The sequence below is a fragment of the Gracilinanus agilis genome, chromosome 1 (assembly GCF_016433145.1).
Source record: "Gracilinanus agilis isolate LMUSP501 chromosome 1, AgileGrace, whole genome shotgun sequence".
In the NCBI taxonomy this organism is placed as follows: Eukaryota; Metazoa; Chordata; class Mammalia; order Didelphimorphia; family Didelphidae; genus Gracilinanus; species Gracilinanus agilis.
Window position 1 is genome coordinate 384,085,330 of NC_058130.1, and position 9,959 is coordinate 384,095,288.

Here is a 9,959-nt window from a genome sequence, read left to right on the forward strand (position 1 = left end):
AAGGAAAGGAAAGGAAAGGAAAGGAAAGGAAAGGAAAGGAAAGGAAATTCGGCAATGCTTAATTTAAAGGACAACCATAGAAGGATGCCATTTGATATAATGCCTTACTGTATATAATACAAATTCTACTTTAATACACCCAAGCTTAACAATGTATTTTTGAAGACTATTTTTCTATCATTACATGAAAAAAGAAAATATTTTCTATCCTCCCAGTACAACTGTTTACGTATTCAGTAGGTACAGTATTTTCCACTCGAAAGTTATCATAAGAATTTAAAGTAGATAGTAGTAGTACATGCAGATACCATTTTGAAAATAAAATACTGTACCAGAAAAAGACCAGTTTAATGAAAAATAGGAAGTGATACAATAGTGTTTGTAACATAATAGGAGATCATGACTTGTTCTCAGTTCTTTCTACCATTGTGATTCTTTAAAAGAAGAAAAGTGAAGCAGATTTTTAAGACTCTCCCCAGACCAAAAATCACATCCACCCAGAATTTTCAAAGCTACACAGAGGACACCCTGGGAAAGATGCCCTCTAATAGATGGTGATTTCTACAATAAATATGGAGAAAAATCTAGGTAGTCATTATTTGTTGAAAAGCAAGTGAACAAGTGCGTTTTGAATGCTTCAAGCTGAGGATCTCAAAGTCCAGTCAAGATGCAAGTTGTCTCAGATTTATCAAAAGTCCCAGGCCCCATTATTCCAGATTCCTCCTCTGCTCACTCTGGCACTTCCTAGTCACCTCTTCACATTATAGTGGTATCTCTGTGCATGTAAAAGCTGAACTTTGCCCACCAAGCCTTCTCTTGACTGCTCACAGAAAACCTTAACTCACAGAGCTGAATAGCCGCCTCCAACATGACTCTCAAAATGAAATATGGTTCAGGGACCTGCTCCAATATTCTCTGCAGAGGCTAGCATATTGATGGTGCTTATGGAAATGCTAAATAGTCATTGATTTGAGATTGTATCCTCCCTCTACATCTACTCCCTGGGAATAAGGTAAACACTTTGGAAGTTTTTATCAACCTATACAGTTTCCTTAATTTCATGCATGCAAATAATTTGAGGGGAGAGAGCAGACCCATGATTTCATCAGTGCTAGAAATTACTTCCACTGAGAGAGATCAGTAGCCCAGCTGCCACTTACAGGCTTAGAAGATCAGATGGGTGAGATACTAAGAGGGAAAGTCACAGTTATTATGAATTACAGAAAGGACTTGAAACACATCTTCCTGACTCAAAGGCCACCCCTCTATTTACTACAATATTTTTCCTCTTGCCTGAAAACAATAACCTGCCTCAAATTCTAAACCCCAAAGTAATAAGAGTCAAGTTATAGTCAAGACTAGTTTGCTATGGGGGCAGCTGGGTAGCTCAGTGGACTGAGAACCAGGCCTAGAGACTGGAGGTCCTAGGTTCAAATCTGGCCTTGGACACTTCCCAGCTGTGTGACCCTGGGCAAGTCACTTGACCCCCATTGCCTACCCTTACCACTCTTCTGCCTTGGAGCCAATACACAGTATTGACTTCAAGACGGAAGGTAAGGGTTTTCAAAAAAAAAAAGAAGACTAGTTTGTTATAGTACAGCAGAACCAAGTGGAAGTAGAAAGTTGATCAGAAATATTTGTCAATGGCCATGAGTTTCCAGATTGGCACTTGAAAGAGTACCCATGACTTTGGAAAGTGCCATGGAGTTTCTTCTCCCCTGGAAGATATTGCCTCAAAAAAAAGATGATCTTCTGAACTAATCTGGATTAAACTTGCTTCATCCAAATTGACATTCTCCAGGTAAGGAGATATTCTGCTATACATTGTAAACCAGTGTTTTTACATTATGGCATGTGTATGAACCTATATCAAGGCTAAAAACCCAACTTGGGCTAGTGCCACTAAAAAGAATCATTAGAAAAGGCGCTAATTGGGGTCCAGTTTACATGTTTTATCAACCAGAATAATTTTATTAAAAAGGTTTTTCCTCATACGTTAGCAGAGCCTGGGACTCTATCTATATAGTGCAGTAATGATAATTGAAATCAAGGCATAGCATTATATTTAATTTAACTAATTATTATTCTATGTTAAAGAACTACAAATAGCACCCTTTTAAATATGTTAACTAATTGCTATTTCTACTTTATATCATTACCTATGACAGGTCTTGGGCTAGGACTTTATATATATATGTATATGTATATGTATATGTATATATACCATATTATAGATATGTGCAATGCATGCATATATGTTCTAAGTGCCATGAATATGCTTATTTATAAGGAGAATGATGATAGACATTGAAAGAGGGATGATCAGTGAATATCCCCCACCAAAGTCCCCAGCTCCAAATTTCTTAGTTTAATCAGTCAGACAATAAATATGTGCCAGGCACTGTGCTAAACCCTGGATACAAAGAAAGGTAAAATTTACTCCCTGCTCTTAAGGAGCTCCTAGTCTAATAGAAGAAACAACATACAAATGCTATGTACAAACAAGCTATCTACAGGATGAAGTGAAGATAATCCACAGAAGGAAGCTACTCAAATAAAGAGTTTGGAAAAGGCTTCCTGTAAACAGTGACTGGAATTTTAGCTGGGACTTGAAGGAAGCCAGGGAAGCCAGGAGGTAGAAATGAGAAGGGAAGAACATTTAAGGCATGGAGAACAGCCAGTGAAAATGCCCAGAATTTGGAGGTGCCATGTCTTGTGTAGCCAGTGGGTTTCTTCTGGTTTCTATTAGTTTGCCACAGATTTTGAGCCAGCATTTTATAATTGACTTAGAGCCCTCAGCTCTAAGGCAGAAAATGTTACTTTTTTTTTCAAAATAATACCTAAATTGCATTCTCAGATTTCCATGTCTTATTCTAAACAAAGCACCATATATTCATTGGGAACTCATGCATACCCTTCCAAATTACTTTACATTTTCTTTCTACTAACTAGGGAAGACAACTGTTAGAGGCTGCACATGGGACAGTAGGAAGAGCCCTCCACTTGGAATCAGATGATTCCTTACCCTCACTCACTGCATGTGTGTCTTTAGCAAATTATTTCATTTCTCCAGGTCTTGGTTTCTTCATCTGGTAAAAAAGGAGTTTGGACAAGATAACTTCAAAAGGTCCCATCTAGCTCTAAAATGTATGATCCTTTGAAGATTTTAATATGAGCACCAACTTTTATCAAGAGCATCACCTGACATTTAAGAGACTTGTTCTCCCAAGTGCCTAAATCCCTTCCTAATTTTGCCCTAAAGGAGATAGTAACACACAAATTTAGGTCACATAATGGATTGTTTACTCTGCACTATCACTATTACTGACGGGAAATACCTCTTCCCACTTAGCCTGATAAAATATGATTCATTCAAGTAGATGAACTTCCCTAGGCATCTACCATCTTGGAGATGATTGAGCCAACAGAGAGAATCTGATTGGCATTCTTTCCCGAGGATATCTATCTGTCCATAGTTTCTTTGAATAACTGAAACATTTCTGATCTACTTACATATGGCAACAATGAGGCTAATAAAGTGCCTTTCTTTTTTCTTTCTTTTTTTAAGAACTATTGGAAGTGGGCACACAAAAGGGTAAAGAAGGAAAACAGAATTTACCTTAAATCTATTAAACTATATAAATCTTTGTGAAGAGAAAGGAGCCACAAAATAGAGGAAAGCAGGGGGAGTAGCCAGAATGCCTGAAGAATATAAAGGTTAAAAGACATCCAGCAGCTCTGGAGGGGTCTTCAATTGATTAAATAATCCTAGTACTATGGAGATTTTATGAGGAAATAATATTTCGCTTTCCAAAATGTTTTATGGAATTATCTCTGCATAGAATTTTAAGATGAGGCTCCAGATTGTAGTTCAGTGTTAAAGTCATAGTGCTTTTTATAATGGATTTGGATAGAGTACTCTGGCCTGAATTGAGAAGATAGTACGTACTCATTTGAATTTTTCATTTTGTCATATCACTACAAATGATTTCTCCATTATTCTCCCTTCCCTTTTTTCAAAGGAGCAATGTTCTTGATGAGAACCTTACATGTGGCTCAGTGAACTCATTCCTCCTTTTGCTGTGTTTAGGATCATGAATCTAAAGTCAGGCAGGACCTCACACGCCAGCTAGTCCAACCCTCCACCTCCCATTTCATAGATAAAGAAACTGAGGCCCACAAATGAGTGACTTGCCTAGGATCACATGGGAAGAAAATGTCAAAACCCGGATTGGAACCTACCTCCTCTGTCTCCAAATCCAGCACTCTTTTTGGTGTATCATGCTTCCTCCTTGACTAAAGCACAGCACTGTAGTGCTAAAGGTGGTAAAATATATGAAAACGAACTGAATGAGAAGTCAGGAGTCCTAGATTTAATATTAACTAGCTGTGTGTTTGGTTAAATCATGATCCTTCCTTGGATCTCTAGAGTGAAGAGGATTAGTCTAAGCCATGCCAGAGGTCCCTTTCACCTCCTAGACTTCTCTGAACTTAGCAACGTGTAGAACTTCAGGCAAAGAAGCAAGGAATCAAGGCATTTGTCAACATCTCTTTAATCTAGACACCTCACTATCAGAAACATGGCAGCCAACAGGAATGAATATTCAACAAGGGAAGAGGGAATGTTCTCCAGAGTCACATTGGGGTAACCTAGTTAGGGATCTTTAAGGTTATTCTCCTTCCTTGCTCTATTCTCTCTAATGGAGTAAAAGAGGTACTCCTGCCAGGTATCAGGAAAGCTTTTAGAGTTAATGAGCCTCCTGCACCCAATTTTATCCCACTAAGTGACTGGGTCCTCCGTGAAGAAATGAGCCATCAGTTAACTTGGCCACAAGCAATGACAATATACACTAGTCAGTTCAGGTCAAGTGTCACAAGTCCATGCTCTGGAGCCAGCTGAGAGATCTTACCCAACCATTTTTTCACTTCTTTTTAAGGGTCACTAGAAATTCAAGCTATGAAAGTCGTTAAGGATCAGAAATCTTTAATAGATGGTTCAAATTACAGAATCCCCGCCTCAGGGCTTCTGACTTACAAAGGAATTTTACTTTTAATTCTATCATAAATATGTCCAGTGAGGACTGGCATCAAGCTTATACTCCTAGTAGTATGGGAATTTGTCATGTCACCATTCTCTGTGATAGAGCCCTCTCCAAATGAAAAGACAGAGCTACCACTATTTATCTCACAGTTTTCCAAGTTAAGCAGGAATTTCCTCTGCTCAACAAATCAAAGAGTAAGAGAAAACAATTGCCAGAAGAGTGGAAAGCTGATTTTTGGTCTGGGACACCCATAGCATCTCTTTAAACAAAGAGAATATAAACTATAAGATATTCACCATGGTGAGACCAGCATCTCCCAGCATTACTACATTACACAGAATTGCCCTTTAGGCTCAAATTTGATACGACAAATATCTACTCAATCCTAGTACAGTTTCTAAATTTTGTGGAAGGAAGATGTTGTTATTATAGGTTTTTTCCAAGGTGAAGAATATTACTATCTTTAGTAAATGGAAAAATGAAATTGACTGATCTGATCATTGTTTGCAGAGAACACTAATTTATACTAATCAATCAACAGCCTATCATTTCAAATTCATTTTCTACCCTCTGTAGACTGACCAGATCTACAGTACTGGTTCTACAACCTTCAGTTTCTGAAACTATGATATAAGCTGATCCAGAAAAAAAAAAAATAGTCAGACTAACTTCCACCTTTATAAACTGTTCAAGAACTAATTTGTGGGGGGTTTTCTGTGTAACCTTCACAAGAATCTGAAAAAACAATTTTAAATCATATGAGATCTGAAAAATTTAAAAGGCAAAAATACCTCTGAAAAGAATAGTAATTTGTTTTAGAATATACATTAAAAATACCTTTAAATTTTTAAAGGAACTACCTCCCCTTTTTGTCATGATGTCTTTATTTCTGATTAAGCTGCTTACATTAGGCATTGAGAGGAAATATTTTTATGCTTTGACCATTCTTAGTGATGTATTTGCTGTATTTGCTGTATACAACTTAGCTTTAAAAATCACAATTATATTGAATTTAAATTGCTTCAAGTGGTCCTAAGCTGTGGATGTCATTAAAATGTTGCCACCTTTTTCTTGCACAGCTCATCTCAAAATATGGCAGAAACTAATCATTTAATAATTGTATCAAACTAGTCATCTATAATTCTAATATCAAAGTGTTTATGTATATTTAGAGCAAATCTGCAAAAAAGAAAATGTAGTCATCATATATTTCTGTTGAAATAGTGAATGTAGTAAACATTTTTATTTTGTCTACAATAGTTGAAAATGCAACTGTATTGCTGATTTTAAGATGTTGTTTAATTGTTTAAAGTACAGTCCAGCAATTGTTTAAAAGCTAATACAGCTTTGCCTTTTGGGCCTCTGACAATGTGTAGACATTGTTCATGTTTATGAGGTCTTGTTTATATGTTGATCATTCATCTAAAACAATTTAAGAGTCTTATGTGGAAACCAAAGCAACCTAGAACCAGCTTGTTGGATAATGCATGTCCTCTGTAAAGCCATATTGATATGAAGAATATGTATTAGCATAAGATTCCATGTTTTCAAAGCTACCATTCACTACCTCTGCTTTTTTTTCCTTTCCCTAAAAAATGTCAAGCAACAGCCTTCTTGTGTTTAGTGGCAAATTAGAATGAATCATTGCAATAGGTTGTTTGGTTTTCTTTTTTGTAATGCACAAACATCCCTTCCAACTCCCTACTTTGTTTGACATTGTGAGGACTAAAGACTTGCCAACTGATGAAGGTAGGAAGGAATATATGGTGGTGCTGCTAATTAAGGAAAAAATGATTGGGAGTAACACTCATTAGGGTCTTCTTCAGTTAGTTATTGACCATTAAGATATAGTGTCACTTCAGTATTGTTCATGTTCTGAGTTCCATTTACTTAGGAGTGTAGGCTCCTCCTTTTTATAATCATTCTGACAAATTTTCTCTTTTTCTCTTCTTAGCACCTCTGGAAAGCTTCTAGTCCCAAGGCTAATCATATCTAGGCCTCTGATTTTGCATTCCATATTTAATTATACAAAGGTCTGGTCAGAATACACTTGTACTTTTTCTTTCCCACCTCCACACCCACTACACTTTAGTTCTGAGCAGATTCAAATGGATTTCTCCAATTTAAAGCCATGGCAAGAACATGATCTATCATCATTATTTTTTTCACTAATTACTTGAACCCCCCCAATATAGTGATAATTGTAAAGAAAATTAATCATTCTTGAAAGCAGAATAACTGCTTTCTTCAACATACCTTCTCTTGGCAATATAGAGTAAAGGTAGAATAGCTTGTCACTTCCAAAATCTCCAGCCCAAAAAGACTACCTAAAAATATTTCTGAGAACAGAGTCTATATAGGATAGATTTCCCCCAAAGTTCAACTCCAATATTCTTATAAATCTCCTTCTTCTACCCATCATTTTTCTGAAGGAAGGTACTAAAAAATATCAAAATGTGACCCAGTCTGTTAATGTCAACTTTCATGTGTACACCCATATGTATGCAAGTGTACTATGTGTACTTATGTGGTGTACATGTATGGGTATGTACATGTGTTATGCATGTGTGTGCAAAACAAAACCAGGAACAAAATTCAAAAAGGGAAAGGAATCCATTTGGATGATATCATACATCTATAATATTAACTTGCTGCTCTCTGCCAAAATATTGGCTTGCCAATTTGTAGACCCACTCAAAGTATCTACTAAAAGGCTCAATCTTCTTATTTTTGAGGGCTATTAGTAGTGTTTTGATTTACCTGTTATTGGTAGGGGACCTGCAAATAAACTAAGGGAGTTGGCCAATAAATCCTGGTTAACCTCCTTTTCCATTTTTGCCTCTCATAGAAAAATCAGAAAACTTTCTTGCATGAGAACAACTGGCTGAAGTTTTGTCTCCCTCAAATGAATTTGGTTCTCAAAGCTTACCCTTTTGCTTGAAGCTCCACATCTGTCCTTCTGGGCTCACATTTTTTTAATCTGGCAACATTTGTAATTCCATTGACAAATCACAAATGTTAAACAGTGACTCAGTAACCCAGATTGTGGCATGCAATCTCCTAAAAAGAATGGCCTGCCGCCATCTTGGCAGAAGCCTACTTGAAACTATTCCAAATTAATCTCTTCAAATCATCTAAATGAAGTTTCTCTTAATTAATTTCTTTCTTTTGGAATACCCTCAAGCCTTTTTTGCAAGGGTGAATTATATTCTTCCTTATCATGAAAGCTCATAATCACCCAGGAACAGAGATCAAGGTGGGAAGGAAAAGAGTGACAGGAGGTATGCTGATAGCAAAAGCCATGGAACAGATGGGGAGACCAAAGGTAGGAAATAAGTGGAGGTAAGAGAAAAGGAAAATATTGAAAATATTATTTGAAAAGTTTAGAGCAAGGGAGAAGCTCGTATTACTAATTGTATTCTCCTCTTCTCCTGTGAATCCCAGCAAAATTAGGGATTGGGTAGGCAAGGCAAGAGGAAACAGTTTAGAGACTCATTAGCTTTAGAAAGGTTTCAGATCTGCTAGTGTTTCCAGATCTGCTAGTGAGAAACCACTTGCCCTACATAGTCTATTCCTACAAGTTTTTCAGTGGACATTCCTAAGCATAACTTGGAATTCTGGCTGCCAACAATTATCTATCCTACCCTTATCTTCTGATATAAAATGTTCTTTTTATTTTTTTTCTTTTTCAATCAGGTTCACATTTTTTTAAATATGCTAACAAACTGACTTGAAGCACAGACAATTTTTTATGAATGGGATACTTTTTTATGAAAAGGCTAGGGGATGTCAGTCAAATAAAAATATATGTGTACATTGATTGGTGAACACTGGTATAAGAAAACGGGTGCTCAGGAATCTTTATTACTGTATTTATAAGTGTGTTTGAAAAGAAATTGTTTATGCCACAGTTATATTTTTAAGGCAACACATCTGCTCCATTTAAATTATTAAGACAACAGCGGTAGCTTTAATGACATTTGTCAATAGTCTTATTCACATGATCAATATTGTTCCTTGATGATGTAATGATGCATTTTCCAATCCTTTTTCAGTGCAGCTGCTTTTGCAATGGTAGCAATGCTTAGTTAAACTGATTTAATAAATTATTTCCTGAGCAAAGAGCTTTTTTCAGGAGAGTTTTATTTACTTTGGGTTTTACTATTGCAAAGTCTGATATTGTATGACTGTTTATTCTTCAATCAGATTATTAGAAAATATATCTAAAATAATATTTTTTCAAATGACATTCTAAGCATCTTTTTAAAAAGAAATACAAAAAATAGATCAAGTCATCAAGCATTTAAGCACCTACTATTTAACAAAGCATTGTACTAACAGCTGGGGATAAAAGAAAAGGCAGAAGTATTCTCTGTCTTCGAAAAGCTCACATTCTAATGGAGAAAACAAAATGCAAACAACTATGTACAAATGAGGTATATACAGGATAAATTGAAGATAATATCATAAGGATTAAGGAGAACCAAGGAAAGTTCCTTGAAGAAGGTGTCGTTTTAGCTGTGGTTTGAAGAAGTAAGAAAAAGCGAGAAGGCAAACTCAAAGGAAGAGAACATTTCAGGAATGAATGGCAGACTATACATGCACAAAGTCAAGAAATGGAGTGCCTTGAAAAAGAAACAAGGGGGCCAGTCATTGGGTCATAGAGTACATGAAGAGGAGTAAGGTAGAATGAGACTAGAAAGGAAGTGGGGGCCAGTTTATGAAGGGCTTTAAAGGTCAAACAGATTTCATATGTGATCATTTCATAATAGAAAACCACGGAGTTACCAAATCAGTAACTGACATAGTCAAACTTAAACTTTAGGGAGATCAGCTTGACATATTAGTGGAGGATAGGCTGGAATGATGAAAGAAAGAAAGAAAGAAAGAAAGAAAGAAAGAAAGAAAGAAAGAAAG